The sequence below is a fragment of the Mobula hypostoma genome, chromosome 4 (genome assembly GCF_963921235.1).
Source record: "Mobula hypostoma chromosome 4, sMobHyp1.1, whole genome shotgun sequence".
In the NCBI taxonomy this organism is placed as follows: domain Eukaryota; kingdom Metazoa; phylum Chordata; class Chondrichthyes; order Myliobatiformes; family Myliobatidae; genus Mobula; species Mobula hypostoma.
In genome coordinates this window covers 13748400-13764849 of record NC_086100.1, presented here as the reverse complement: position 1 = coordinate 13764849, position 16450 = coordinate 13748400, and positions in this window count along the sequence as shown.

The following is a 16450-nucleotide window of genomic DNA, read 5'->3' as shown; positions in this document are numbered from 1 at the left end:
CGTACTGCTGCTGCTACACAAAAAAAAAACAAATTTCATGACAAATGTGAGTGATGATAAACCTGATTCTGATCTGGGTCTCTATTGTGGAGTGAGAGTGGGAAGTGGGCAGGAAGAGGGGAATCATGGTTGGGAAAAGCGGAAGGGAGAGTGGAGGGAAAGGAAAGAACCAGAGAGACATTCTGTAATGATCAATAAACCAATTGTTTGGAATCAATTAATCTTGCCGGGTGTCTCAGCGCTGGGTGTGTCTGCACTCGCATCACTCTCAGACCCTGACACTCCTGCTCTGCCACCTGTCCCACACACCCACCTGCGGCACTCCACCCTTGACATTCCCATCATCCTTTGCTCCCACCAGATTTACAAACTCATTCTCTTCTCCACATATGCAAGGCACTGTACAACTAAGAGCCACCCTTTGCCTCAGAACTTTTTCTTCAATCGTTACACAATGTTTCTTGAAAGGAATGCTCTCTTTTTTCCTGCCTGTTACAACATTCCTGAGATAACATACTCCAAAAATGCTGGAGGAACTCAGCAGCATCTATGGAGAGGAATAAAGATTCAACATTGCTCCCTCGATGCTGCCCGACATACTGAGTTCCTCCAGTATTCTGCGTGCGTTGCTCTGCATTTCCAGCAAATACAGAATTTCTTGTGTTTATGACTCCTGAGCTAATGTGCCCAGGCTTGCAATCTTGTGAGGAAGTGCAAGATTGCTGGAAGATAAATTAAATTCCTTCTGCCGTTGCTTGCAATTCCACAGAAATGGCATGGTAACAAACCAAAGATTCTTGCATACGAGTTGGGGAGCATCGGACAAAAATAATCAGTCATTCCCCCTTCCTTTCCTGAGGGCACAGCTGACAAGAGTGGCTGGTTTTTGAACAGAGGGTGAAGCATGATGCAATGCCCTACCCCACCATTGAAAGTAATGTCAATCTCTTAGCAGCCTGGCATGTAAAGTCTTGTAACTTTACTGTGTGTAGGATGACACTCTTTAGTTTCATGTGCAGGGAGAGGCAATCAGTTTAATGTAAGCACAAAAGATTCTAGAAATCCAGAGTGACACACACAAAATGCTGGAGGAACTCAGCAGGTCAGGCAGCATCTACAGAAATGAATAAACAGTCAACTTTTCAGGCCAAGACCCTTCACCAGGACTAAATAAATGAATCTGATCCGATCTGATCTGAGACTGTCTCCAAAAGGGTAAACAGATTGAAGTCGTTCCATTAACAAATGGTTCCAGAATGAGTGGACACCATTCCATGGAGTGGAATAAACAGTTAATGTTTCAGGCCAAGACCATTCATAGAAGCAGCGCATTAGAGGCCCTTCGGCCCACAATGTTGTGCTGACCATATAGCCTGCTCGAGAAACTGTCTAGAATTTCCCTACCGCATAGCCCTTCCTGATGAAGGGTCTTGGCCAGAAATGTTGACTGTTTCTTTCTTTTCATGGATGTTCCCTGACCTGCTGAGTTTCTCCAGTATTTTGTGTGTTTTGTTTTACATTTACTTTACTTTACTTTGAGTTAGCATGTACCAAGGTACAATGGAAGACTTCGTCCTGCTTGCCATCCGTACAGATCATTTCATCACATCAGTGCCAAGAGGTCGTACAAGGAGAAACAATTGCAGAATGAAGAATAAATCATTACACTTATGAAGAAAGTGCATGTCCAGGCTCACAATCAGGTTCAAGGGCAAAATAAGGTAGTTTGTGAAGAGTCCAAAAAGTACAAACAAGTCAAACAAAATGTTTGACATCATAGACTGAAAGTGGCCAATCTACCAATTAATCCCGGGGGAAATTAACTAATTAACTAATGAAGTATGACTATGACTATGACTATGACTACAGACTACCACAGATACAGAATCGGATTTATTATCACTGACTTTTATGACATGAAGTTTGTTGTTTTGCTGAAGCAGTGCAGTGCAAAGGCATAAAACTACTATAAATTACAAAATAAATATTTTGTGCCATAAAAAATGATTAATAAGGAAATGTTATTGGCATCATTATCCATTCAGAATTGTACTGGCAGAGGGGAAGAAGCTTTTCCTAAAAGGTTGAGTGTGTCTCTTCAGGCTGCTGAACCTCCTCCCTGACAGAATCAATGAGGAGAGGGCAAGTTGCAGAGGATGAAGGTTCTTAGTAACAGATGACACGAGAAAACAATCAGTGAGGACTTCTGCGAAGAGAAGCGAAATACACGTCATTATTGTATGCTTATGTACAAAAAATTAATTTCTGTTCCCTTCACGGCCCCCCCCCCCCCGGTTTCAATCTACAGTAGCGTTTTTGTTCATTATGACTAATGTCTCATGCTCACTGGTATATTCCTGCATCGTCCTGCTGTTTATGGGAACTGGCTCTGCACAAATTGACTGTCACATTTCCTGTATGAAAACCATGACTTCACGTCAAATGTATCTCATTGGCTACAAAGTGCTGGGGGAAATCACAAGGCCGTGATAGGATCTATAACAATGCAGCACATTATTTTATTTCAAAGTGAGAGCAAATTCTGCAGAAACATCATTTTCTAGGTGGTTTTGATCCGGTATTTGGAATCCCTAGAGCTACAACATTGGAGCAAAGCACTTTCTAGTCAATAGTAGGGCTACTCGGACTTGATGTTTCTTACTTTCTGATGGGAATTGTTTATTGTACAGTATAAAATAAATTCTCTGCACATTCTCACTTCACTGGTATGATCCATTTAACCTTTTACCGTCTGGTTGCAGGAATTTATTGTAATTGAATCATAGACTCATACAATACAGAAACAGGCCCTTCAGCCCATCTTGTCAATGCTGACTATGATGTTCATCTAAGCTAGTGCCATTTGCCTGCGTTTGGCCCATACCCCTCTAAACATTTCCTATCCATGTACCTGAACAAGTGATGTTTTCAATGTTATTACTGTATATTACTGTGCAATTACTTTTGCACTACCTTACTTTCCCTTTTCTATTTTCTATTTATGATTTATAATTTAAATTTTTAATATTTACTATCGATTTGTAATCCAGGGAGTGTGAAGCACAGAATCAAATATCGCTGTGATGATTGTACGCTCTAGTATCAATTGTTTGGCGACAATAAAGTAAAGTAAAAGTCATATATATTGTATAGCATTGAACTGCTGCTGCTAAGTTAACAAATTTCATGTCACGTGCTGGTGATAATAAACCTGATTTTCTGATTTTATATATATATATCTCAGTAGGGTGCCTATGACTTTTGCACAGTACTGTAGTAATTTTATGTATTTCAGTGTACTGCTACCACAAGAAAAACAAATTTCATGTCATACATGAGTGATGATAAAGCTGATTCTGATCTGGGTCTCTATTGTGGACTGAGAGCGGGAAGGGGGCAGAGAGATGGGAATTATGGTTGGGAAAAGGTGAAGGGAAAGGAGAGGGAATGGGAGGGACAATTGGTTCCAATTACCTGGAATCAAATGACCTTACCTGGTGTCTCAGGGGAGGGTCTGTCTGCACCCGCTTCATCCCCCGCCTGTGGCATTCTTTCCCTGCCACCTGTCCCACACCCCTCCCCAGGCGTTCCACCCTTACCATTCCCAACACCCTTTGCTCCTGCCAGATTTACCAACTTGCTCTCCGCTCCGCATTAGCATCAGTGCCCTGACTGATGAAGGCCAGTATCGATGCCTTCTTCACCACCTAGTCTGCCTGTGATGCCACTTCCAGATGTTCAAGAACAATGATCTGATCCTTTCCATTAAAAAGTTTATGTTACTTATAAAATACCATGTGTACAATATACACTCAGTAGCCTCTTTATTGCGTACCTCCTGTGCCTAATAAAGTGGCCACCGAGTGTAAGTTTATGGTCTTCTGCTGTGTAGCCCATCCACTTCAAGTTTTGATGTGTTGTGCATTCAGAGGTGGTTAAGGCGTCGTTCTAGTGATCTGAAGGTCACTAGTTCGAGCCTCAGCTGAGACAGTGTGTTGTGTCCTTGAGCAAGGCACTTAATCACACATTGCTCTGCGACGACACTGGTGCCAAGCTGTACCGGCCCTAGTGCCCTTCCCTTAGTCAACATCGGTGTTGTGGAGAGGGGAGACTTGCAGCATGGGCAACTGCCGGTCTTCCATACAACCTTGCCCAGGCCTGCGCCCTGGAGACCTTCCAAGGCGTAAATCCATGGGCTCACGAGACTAACGGATGCCTATAATTTCTGCACACCACTGTTGTAACGTGTGGTTATATGAGTTACAGTTGTCTTCCGGTCAGCTTGAACCATTCTCCTCTGACTTCTCTCATTAGCCAAGGCACCCATAGAATCAGAATCAGAATCAGTTTTAATTTCACCAGCATATGTCATGAAATTTGTTAACTTTACGGCAGCAGCACAAAGAAATACATGATAAATAAATATAGAGAAAAAAACTGAGTTGCAATAATTATATATATGTCTATAACATAGTTAAGTTAAAAAAAGTAGTACAATATAACAGAAATAAGAAAATAGTGAGGTTGTGCTCAAGGGTTCAATGGCCATTTAGGAATCGGATGGCAGCAGGGAAGAAGCTGTTCCTGAACCGCTGAGTGGCTGCAGCTCTCTGGTGCAGCAAGACAAAAATCTTCATGACATACGTCAATAAAGATAAACCTGATTCCGGTTCTGATAATCCAACATTATTCTCCGCTATATTCTCATTAGGTCTGTCACTCACCTACACAGTGGCCAATTAACCTGGCAACCCACACATCTTGGGCAAGTGAGAAAACAGAAAGAGAGAAAACTGATGCGACAGTGTAATTTTCCTTGTTACTGTCAGGAAGGAGGTACAGGAGTTGGAGGCGCACACACTTCGATTCAAGAACGGCTTCTTCCCCTCTGCCATCTGATTTCTGAATGGACATTAAACCCTTGAACACTACCGTAAGACCATAAGACAAAGGAGCAGAAGTCGGCCATTCGGCCCATTGAGTCTGCTCCACCATTTTATCATGAGCTGATCCATTCTCCCATCCAGTCCCACTCCCCCGCCTTCTCACCATAACCTTTGATGCCCTGGCTACTCAGATACCTACCAATCTCTGCCTTAAATACACCCAATGACTTGGCCTCCACTGCCGCCCGTGGCAACAAATTCCATAGACTCACCACCCTCTGGCTACCTCACTATTATTTTATTTCTGTTTTTGTACTGCTTATTTAATTTACCCATTTAATATGTGTGTATATATATATTTACAGTAATTCACAGTTTTTCCTCTATTCTTATGTCGTGCATTTTACTGCTATCGCAAAGTTAACAAATTTCACGACATGTTAAACCTGATTGTGATTGTGATTCGGATTCTGATTCGCACAGATTCCTTAAATAAAGAGAGGGAATTGTTTTAATGTGGCCTCCCATCCCTCACTGTGCATTGGCAGGAGAACCTTAAACTGGGATCTTTCCCCAGAGAGCCATTGCAGCAGCTACAGACAGATAGAGAACAAACTCAGAGGCATCAAATGCTCCTCATACGTTAAGCCTTTCTCTGCTGGGCTTATTCTTGTAAACCACCTCTAGACCCTCTCCAGGGCCAGCACATCTCTCCCTGGATAGGACTGTACAAGGAATCCACTGATAGCATCCAGCACATAGCAGCAGGGTGCAAGGTGCAGGTAGGGACTGCATACAATGAACGCCACAACCAAGTTGCGGGAATTCTGTACAGGAACATCTGTGCTGAGTATGGATTGGACTCTCCCAAGTCCAAATGGGAAACACCCGAGAAGGTAGTGGAAAATGACAGAGCTAAGATCCCGTGGGACTTCCAAATACAGACTGATAAGCAGGTACTGGCCAACCAACCAGACATGTTAATAGTGGACAAGGAACAGAAGAAAGCAATAGTAATGGATGTGGCAATCCCGAATGTCAGCAACATTAGGAAGGAAAAATATGAGAAGCTGGAGAAATACCAGGGTTTGAAAGAGCTGATAGAAAGGATGTGGAAGGTTAAAGTAGTCCCAGTGGTGATAGGAGCACTTGGAGCTGTGACACCTGGACTGGGAGAGTGGCTCCAACAAATCCTGGGAACAGCATCTGAAATCTCAGTCCAGGAGAGCATGTTACTAGGAACAGGACGGATCCTGCGCCAAATCCTCAGGCTCCCAGGCCTCTGGTAGAGGACCTGAGACCGAAGGGAAAATGCACATACACACCATTCATAAGGGGTGAGAAAAAAATATATACTGTAAAAGGTACGTCTGCTCTGCCATTTTATCATGGTTGAACCATTTTCCCTCTCAGCCCCAGTCTTCTGCCTTCTCCCCAGAACCTATTATGCCCTGAATAATCTAGAATTCATCAAACTCTGCCTTAAATTACTGAATGACTTGGCCTCCACAGATGCCTGTAGCAATGAATTCCGGTTAAAGAAATTCCTCGTTATCCCCGTTCGAATGGACATCCCTGTGTTATGAGGCCGAGCCTTGTGATTTTTATATATACCGTTTGTATATATGAACGACAGATTTAACAATATTAAGGTAAGTCAGGGATAATGAGCATGATACTAATTCTGATTCTGATTTTGAGCCAGACTCTCAGGAAAGTGTTTCCACTGCCCTGACCTGACCTGACCTGACCTGTCTCAAGGCAGAGTGAAAGGCTTTCCTGGAGTTTGATGCTGATAAAAACTGTCATTGTTTGCCCAGAGGACTTCATCACATTATCACAGGTAACTCTGCGAATAATTGGATTATTTGGTTGATAGGAACTGCTGGAGGTTACTCCATCATTCAGTGATCTCATGCTTGAACCACATTATTTTTGATATCCTTGTAGAAATCTCACAGCCTCGGCCTTCCGAGCTCTGGTTGACCCAGCATCCACAGCCTTAAGGGGGAGAGTGCTCCAGATTGTTCTTCTCCTTTGCGTGTAGAAGAAGCTTCTGATTTCCCTCCCGAGTGACCCAACACGAATTTAAAGATTACATCCCCTTGCCCTAGATTCTCCAATCAAATGAACTAATTGCAGTTTAACTGCCCTATCGAAGCCTTTTATCTTTTCACATCAGATCGCCTTCCTGTCTTTCTAATCTCCAGGGACAACAAGGCCTCCCTGCTGGACACAGGCCTTATAAATTAACCCTTTAAGAGCCATTACCCTATGATTGAGGTTATTGTCATGTGCCCCCAGTAGGGTGAGGTAGAGGTAGAATGAAAGATTGCTTGCAACAGCAGCACAGGCACATAGGTACGGACCGTACAACCATAAAGCATAGGAGCAATATGAGGCCATTTTGCCCATTGAATCTGCTGCACCATTCCATCATGGCTGATTTATTTTCCCGCTCAATCCCGTACTCCTGCCTTCCCCTGTAACCTTTAACACCCTTACTAAACAAGGATCTGTAAATATAGATGCTCCTCCACTTTAAATATAGATGTAACCGGGTGACCGTCAGATCTTACTCAGTATCGTTAAAAGTGTACTTAGGTATCCATCCGGGTAATGCTAGAATAGTTGTCTGTACCTTTAAGGGAGACGGTGATGTCATTACGCACGCGCAGGACAGAGGGGAGACCAGTTTTGCTTTCTGCTGAGGACGTGGTAAGGCGTTGGAATCACGTTCCTCCCAGAGTGTGCTGGGCATGGTGAGGAAAGGTGAGCATCGATTGACAATATCCATGTGAATTCGTTTATGTTTGTTGGTGGATCGAGAATATCGGTAATTTGACATGTTTTACATGTGGATGCTTTAGATTTCCACGAGTGAAGGAATCGATGCTGGGTAGTGTGGCTTATACAAAGTTCCTCACCATCCAAATAGGTCAGTCTTCCTGTAATTTAACTACCAGGCAATACCCTGTAAAAGTTGTGCTAAAGTGTACCTTTTATCTAACTTTATTGCATCGGGACTGATTGTGCATGTAACCGCGTAGCGTGAATGTTTAGTCTCTGTTTGGAAGTTCAACACGTGTGTACGTCTTAGATGAGATGTATTCGCTTACATTTTTCGCTGTTATGTATAAGATGCAGGGTGGGTGGGATTCTAATGTCGTTTGTATTGTGTTCCTTCAGAATTGCCGCTATCGTATTAGTACCCTATTAGTTCTGGTATTTTTTATACAGCATACGCAATTCTGTCTGTACACAAGTGTGTGGAGCGAAAGTTAAACTGAGATTGTAACGGCAAGAACTGGTTGTAAATTCATTTGTTTTGTTTCGCGACCCTCTTCTGGCACTTAAACATCGAAAACCAATAAAGGAATTAAAACCCGAAAGAGTCTTTGTTGTCCTGAGTGTGTACTTTTCCCCAGGCTACAAAATAGATTCAAGATTGCTTAATGTAATTTCCTGCACACAAGTGTAAAGGAGAATGAAATAATTGTTATAATGAAAAAATGCAATAAGAAAAAGAATAAAATAAATATACATACATAACATAGCTTTCATACATAGATTGGTTGTATGTCCATAAAGTGACGCTGGTCTGTACGTAAGGCAGGAAATGATAAAATACTGGTGGAGTTAGTGGGTGGAGATGTTGAACAGCTTTACAGATCGGGGAAAGAAACTGCTTTTCAGTCTAGTGGCCCTGACGTGGACTACCACTAAGCTGCATGAAATTGGAAACTGTGATTTACATTTTGATGGCGTGTTTTGGGGCCGAATAAGTGATCTTGCGCCTTGCTGTCCCCCCCAGTGAGGTTCGGAGCGGAGGGTGTGGCCTGGTGGCTTGGAAGCCTGGAGATGAGGATTAAGGTGTCAAGGGCACGAGCCCAAGATCGACTCCTTTGCATCTGTCTGATTGAAGTGTTGAGCAAGGTTGAAGCTGACAAGGAGGAGAGTGGAGGACGGGCGGGTGCTCGGCACCATCTGCCTGTGTTTGGTCGGTCTTCGTCTCTTTCTCACTAACTGCTGTCGGAGGAAGTGCAGGAGTTTTGGGATCCATATTGTCAGGATTAATTGGCGAGGCTATGGACTCATTTTGGGGGACTTTGGGATTCATGTTACATGTGTTTCTGGATTCTGGTTATTCTTTGTTTGCTGATTTTGAGCGGTTCGATCGATGTGGACTGGGTCGCTTAGTCCAAGAATTTCCCTGTAGCCTCCATCGGCTAGTGGCGTGGAGCTGAACTGAACTAAGCTGAATACTGCTGGTTAGATGTTTGATATTCTCTATGTTGTTCACTCACTTTTTGCTGCTCACAATATTTATTCTTTTTTATTGCACATTCAGTGTTTGATGTTTTCGTGAACGGGTTCTATGGTGCTGCTTTGTTTCATGGCTGTCTGTGGAAAGACGAATCTCAGAGTTGTATTTTGTGTACGTACTTTGATAATAAATATACTTCAAATCTTTGAAACTTCTGTCCAAAATACTTACCCTGCACAACTCCTTCAAACTTCTCCCCTCTCATATTTTAGCTATGTTCTCTAGTAGTTGACACGAGAGAAAGGCTCTAACTATCTACCCTTTACACTCTGTGGTACACTTGCATACCTGGTTGTTAATGCAAATTTCTATCAGGCAATTATGTGGCAGCAACTCAATGCCTAGAAACATGCAGACATGATTGAGAGGTTCAGTTGTTGTTCAGACAAACATCAGAATGGGGAAGAAATGAGACCCAAGTGATTTTGACTGTGGAATAATTGTTGTGGCAGACGGGATGGTTTGAGAGTCTCAAAAACTACTGATCTCCTGGGATTTTCACACACAGCAGTTTCTAGAGTTTATAGAGAATGGTGTAAAGAACAAAAAACACCCAGTGAGTGGTAGTTCTCTGGGTAAAAACACCTTTTATTGAGAGGTCAGAGAAGAATGGCCAGACTGATTAAGGCTGACAGGAAGGCTACAGTAACTCAGATAACCACATGTTACAACAGTGATGTGCAGAAGAGCATCTCTGAAAGCACAACACGTCAAACTTTGAAGGTTCACATAAAGTTACCACTGAGTATAGATTCCCCTAACACTTCTATAAATTATGTTTTGCACCTTGGCCCCAAGAGGAACCTTGTTTCATTTGGCTGTATTCACATATGGTTGAATGATATTTGAACTTGAACTTAAATCTCTATCAGGTCTTCTCCCAGTCTCCAGCAGTCCAGAGGAAACAAACCAAGTTGATCCAAACTCTTCCTGTAGCTTGCACTCTCAACATCCTGGCGAATCTCTTCTGCCCCCTTCCCAAAGCCTCCACATCCTTCCTGTAATGGGGAGATCAGAGCAGCACATAATATCTCAACAGCTTCTATTTCCTCAAGAGGTTTGCCAAGTCCCCTTTGACCCTTATAATTTTTTATCAAAGTAAACAGTTTGGTACAACAACTGCCCTGCCCAAGACCACAAGAAACTTCAGAGAACTGTGGACACAGCGCAGTACATCACAGAAACCAGCCTCCCCTCTATGGACTCTGCCAATACTACTTGCTGCCTTCGGAAAGCAGCCAGCATACTCAAAACCTCACCCATCCTGGGCATTTTCTCTTCTCCCCCCACCTATCAAGCAGGAGATGCAAAAGCCTGAAACCACGTACCACCAGGCTCAGGGACTGCCTCTATCCCACTGTTGTAAGACTACTGAATGGTCCCCTACTACAATAAGATGAATCCTTGACTTCACAATCTATCTTGTTATGTCCCTTGCACCTTATTGTCTACACTGCACTTTCTCTATAACTGTAACACTTTATTCTGCGTTCTGTTATTTCTTTTATCTTGAACTACTCGATTCACTGTTGTATTGAGATGATACGTGTGTGATAGTTATAAACTAATTTACTATCTTACTTTAACAATTTACGAACCAGAACTGCACATGATTTACGAACATATTTTAAAAACATAAAAGACAAGCAACATAAGACCATAAGATATAGGAGCAGAATTAGGCCATTCAGCCCATCGAGTCTGTCCTGCTATTCCATCATGACAGATCACAGCTCTACAACAGGTATTTAAAACTGCTTAGCACATCACTGGCACCAGCCTACCTGCCAGCAAGGACCTACAATCATAAACGTGCTGGAAAAAGGGCAGCAATATCATGAAGGATCCCACCCACCCTGCACATGGACTGTTTGTCCCACTCCCAACATGGAGGAGGCTACGTAGTATCCACACCAAGACAACCAAACTCAAATACAGTTACTTTCCCCAGGCAGTCAGGCTGATCGACACCTCCACCCACTAACCCACCCCTCCACACCCTCCACCACCACTATATACATATTACCTCGTGTCACTTCATGTACATACAATCAATGCATATGAAGTTACTTATACATTGTGTTTATAGGATTGATTTTATATTTATATTTATTGTGCTTTAAAAAATTTTTAAATTGTATTTTTTATGCTTATTGTGTTTTTTTATGCTGCATCAGATCCGGAGTAACAATTACTTTGTTCTCCTTTTCACTCACGTGTTGAAAAAGCAATCGTGAATCTTGATTCTTGAATCTATTTTCCCTCTAAACCCCATTCTCTTGCATTCATCCCATAACCTTTGATGCCCTTATCAATGAAGCTCCTATGAACCCAATAACTTAACCTCCACAGCCATCTGTGACAATGCATTCAACAAATTCACCACTCTGTGGCTAAAGAAATTCCTTCTCATTTCTGCTCTAAAGAGATACCCTTCTATTCTGAGACTGTGCCCTCCGGCCCTAGACTCCCCCACTGTTGGAAAGATCTCCATTCTATCTACACTTTTCAAGTTGACAATTCTTGTCAGCATACAATAACTGGCTTAATTTCACTTCCGGTTACAATGTTGAGTTGAGGGTAGACACGATCCCAAACATTTGATTACAGCAGGAAATGAGAATGAGGTCTGAAGTGAAATGTTGGAAACACTCAGCAGGTTTGGCAGCATCTGTGGAGAGAGTAGAATTAACATTTCAGCTCAAAGATCCACTATTTTTGTCACCTACAGATTTCTTTATTTTCATTCTAATGAAAATCCTGTATCAAAGACCTCTGAAAACATTTAACCATTGAGCATCAATCAGCACATTTTGCTGTGATTTCAAGCACAGATTAACAGTGCAAGGTTTCTGGTGAATGATTTGATATGTGCTTATAATGGCCCTATTGCGTCATTCAGAAATCGAACATAGAACACAGAACACTACAGCACAGTACAGACCCTTTGGCCCACGATGTTGTGCTCACCTTTTAACCCACTGAAGATTAATCTAACACTTTTGTCCCACATTGCCCTCCATATTTTTTATCATCCATGTGAGTCTTTTAAATGTCCCTGATGAATCTGGGCCTACCACTTCCTTGGCAGCACAATTCCACACACTCACCACTCTCTGTGTAAAAAAAACCGAGCTCTGATAGCTCCCCCGTACTTTCCACCAATCACCTTAAAATTTTGAGCCCTCATCCTGGGTAAAAAATTCCAGCTCTCCACTCTATCTATGCCTCTTATCATCTTGTATACCTCGATCAAATTACCTTTCATCCTCCTCCGCTCCAAGGGTAAAAGCCCCAGCTTACTCAAAATGCCTTTGAAATTTGTTGTATTGGACGGTATGGACATTGTGGTCTGACGGGCCTGCTCCTTCGCTGTACTGTTCTATTGTCTATGTTCTAATTTTGTGAAAAACTGTGGTCAGTTGCAAAGTTGAGACAAGGCTGTGAAAAAGCCACTCTCTTTTACACAGAGGCTGGTAGGTGCTTGGAACTTGCGGCCAGGGGAGGTGGTGGTAGCAGACAGAACAGTAATTTTAAGAGGCATTTAGACAGGTACATGAACATGTGGAGAATGGAGAAATATAAACCACATGCAGGAACATGCGATTATTTGAGATTAGCATAATAGTTGGAACAGACATGGCAGGGCCATACTAAGTTCTGTATATCGAAAGCTGGAAAATGAATGTATTATCACCAATTCTTTTTAATGGGAAAATCGCACAGGAATCAGTTCAGCCTGTGTAGGCTGTGTTGTCAATCATTTCCTGGTGTTGGCACACCTGCCAGGCGTTCCTATGAACCATTCACATGAACAAGCCCCAATGTTAGGAGTGCACCTGACGATACCAGCAGTCACACGTTGCTCTCTTCCTTCCTCACCGATTTACACTGAAGTTTAAAGCTGCAGTCCGCAGTTACCATGGAAACATCATCTGAAACTGTGTGACCAACCCCGACACCAGGTTCAGGAACAGCAATTACCCATGAACCATCAGGCTCCTGAACCTACCGAGTGTTGAATGGACCAGATAGCTTGGACGTGGAGAGGATGTTTCCTATGGTGGAGGTATCCAGAACTAGAGGGCACAGCCTCAAAACTGAAGGGTGACCCTTTAGAATAAAAGGAAGGAGGAATTTTTTTAGCCAGAGAGTAGTGAACCTGTGGAATGCTCCGCCACAGACTGCGGTGGAGGCCAAGTCTGTGTGCAAACTTAAAGCAGAAGTTGATCACTTCCTGATCGGTCAGGGCATCAAAGGATTTGGCAATAAGGCAGGTGTATAGGGTTGAAGGGGATCTGGGATCAGTCATGATGGAATGGCAGAGCAGACTCAATATGCTGATCCGCTCCTATGTCTTCTGGTCTTATGGACCTTGTAGATAACTTCACTGAACAGTGAACATTTCACAACCTTCAGACTCACTTTCAAGGACTTCATAATTCAAATTTTCAGAGTTATCTATCTATCTATCTATCCATTTATTTATTTATTTATTTATTTATTACTGATTTATTGTTTTTGCACATTGTTTATCTTTTGCACATTTATCGATTGCCTGTCTGTTTGTGTGTAGTTTTTCACCATTTCTGTTGTGTTTCCTTGCTCTACTGTGAATGCTTGTAAGACAATTAGTCTCAAGGTTGTAAGTATATGGTGACATACACATACTTTGAGTATAAATTAACTTTAAACTTTGAAGAATAAAAACAGGTAAATAAGAAGTTGTAGATTGTGAGGCCAAGAGTCCATCATTGTGTGTAAGGTCCATCCAAGAGTCTGATATCAATGGGATAGAATTTGTCCTTGCGCCTGGGGGTAATGTGCTTTCAGGTTTTTGATTCTTCCTCCTAGTGGGAGAGGGGGGAAGAGAGAGTGACTGGGGTGGATCGGGCTTTTGATTATGCTGCCTGCTTTACTGAGTCAGTGAGAAGTCTGAATAGAGTCCATAGAGAGGAGGCTGGTTCCTGTGATGTGCTGAACTGTGTCCACAACTGTAAGCATTTTCTTGCGGTCATGTGCAGAGTGGTTGCCACACCAAGCCGTTATTCATCCAGACTGAACGCTTTCTATAGAGCGTTGATAAAAATTGGTAAGAGTCGACGAGGACATACCAAATTTTTCGAGCCTCCTGAAGAATAGAGGTGTTGGAGAGCTTTCTTGGCCAATTTTGAAGATGGGGCAAAAGGTCTTGATGGGTAGGGGGGTGGCTTCTTCCCTCGGTGTAATCTGAAGTTCTCAATACTGTAGGAAGGATGTGATAAAGTTTGAGTGGATGTAGAAAATAATCTTAAGAATGTTGCCTGGACTGGAGAGCTTCATAAGAGGTTGGATGGAGTGGGACAGGAGGAAAGGAGGCTAAGGAATGACCTTACAGAGATTTATAAGACCAGTGGGACATAGGTAATGTGGATAGTCACACAATGGTGATGCTAAAGTCAGGATGAACACATACAAATTACCGAAGGAACGCAGCAGGTCAGGCATCACCTATGGAACAAAATGAACAGTCGATGTTTCAGCCGAGACTCTTCAACCTAACCCACTGAGATTCTCCAGCGTTTTGTGTGTGCTAAGGTGGATGGTTACAGCCTTTTTTTTTTACCCAGGGTAGCAGAGTCTAGAACCAGAGACACAGGCTTTAGGTGAGAGAGGAAAAATTTAAAGAAGATCTGAGGGGCAATGTTTTCACTCAGAGGGAGGGGAATCTATGGAACGAGATGTTAGAGGAAGTGGTAGGATTTTTTCGTTCATTATGTGCCATGTTATATGACATGGGCCATTATGGTCTTTCCATGAGCATGATTGTTCTTGGCAAATTTTCCTACAGAAGTGGTTTGCCATTGCCTTTACAAGACAGGTGACACCAGCCATTATCAATTCTCTTCAGAGATTGTCTGCCTGGTGTCAGTGGTCGCATAACCAGGACTTGTGATATGCACCAGCTGCTCATACAACCATCACCACCTGTTCCCATGGCTTCACATGATCCTGATCGGGGGGCTAAACAGGTGCTGCACCTTGCCCAAGGGTGACCTGCAGGCTAATGGATGGAGGGAGCACATTAAACCTCCTTTGGTAGAATTACAATATGTAAAAGACATTTAGAAAATTGATTAAAGGTTAAAGATTGGCTTTATTTGTCACATATACATCGAAACACATAGTAAACTGTGCCACTTGCATCACCGAACGAGGATGTACTGAGGGAAGCCCGCAAGTGTCACCATGCTTCCAGCACTAACAGAGCATACCCACAACTTCCTGACCTTCACCCGAACGTCTATGGAATATGGGTGGAAACCAGAGCACCTGGAAGAAACCCGCACAGTCAGAGGGAGAACGTACCAATTCATTAAAGACAATGGCTGCAATTGATACTCTATCGCGGATGAACTCATATATATTTCATATATATATATTTAATGTACGGTATATTTCTTATTGTAATTTATAGTTTTTTTTTCTATACTGCACCGTACTTCTGCCACAAAACAACAAATCTCACTGGAAATGCCAGTGATTCTGAAGTTTGACGTGTTTGTGACAGAGGGGTGACATTGACTCCCAGGATCTGGAGTTTGGTGATGAGTTGTCTTGGAACAATAGTCTCTCATGATGTGTTCCACCCTCTGTATGAGTGCCTGTTTTCCATAAAGCAGAAGACTTAATTCTCTCACATTGTCTTCTGTTCAAGGCAGACCCATCCTTAACTAATGACCTGCATCATACAGACAGCCACTTGCTGGCACGGTTTTTAGTGGTCAGGCAAATCATTCCACTCTGCTGGCAACTACAGATTCCTCGTCCCTCTGGGCAAGGAATTACATCAGCACGGCCTTGAAATTTAGACCTGGGGCTGAGCTGATCCATTAGAACAATTTGCTGAGCCTTCAGAATTGGAGTGGACTCTTGTCTCCAGAGGCAATTACTTTAATGAGACACACACGAGAACAAGACGGATATCATCAATCTTCTTCATTCCAATATACAAGCTCCCCCGTTCCTATCCACCCCCCCCACCCCCCATCACTCATAATCTTTTAACCAACATTAATATTTCCTCCGAACTTCCTAAGAATGCTATTCTCTGAGTTCTGCCGCATTAATAGGCTTAGATGAGCCCCCCTAAGCATTGATCCATTGACCAGGTAAGGACATCATGAGGTACGAGTTGTAGAGTTGTACAGCTTCGAAGGAGACCTTTCAGCCCAATGTGTCTGTGCTGAGCACAGAG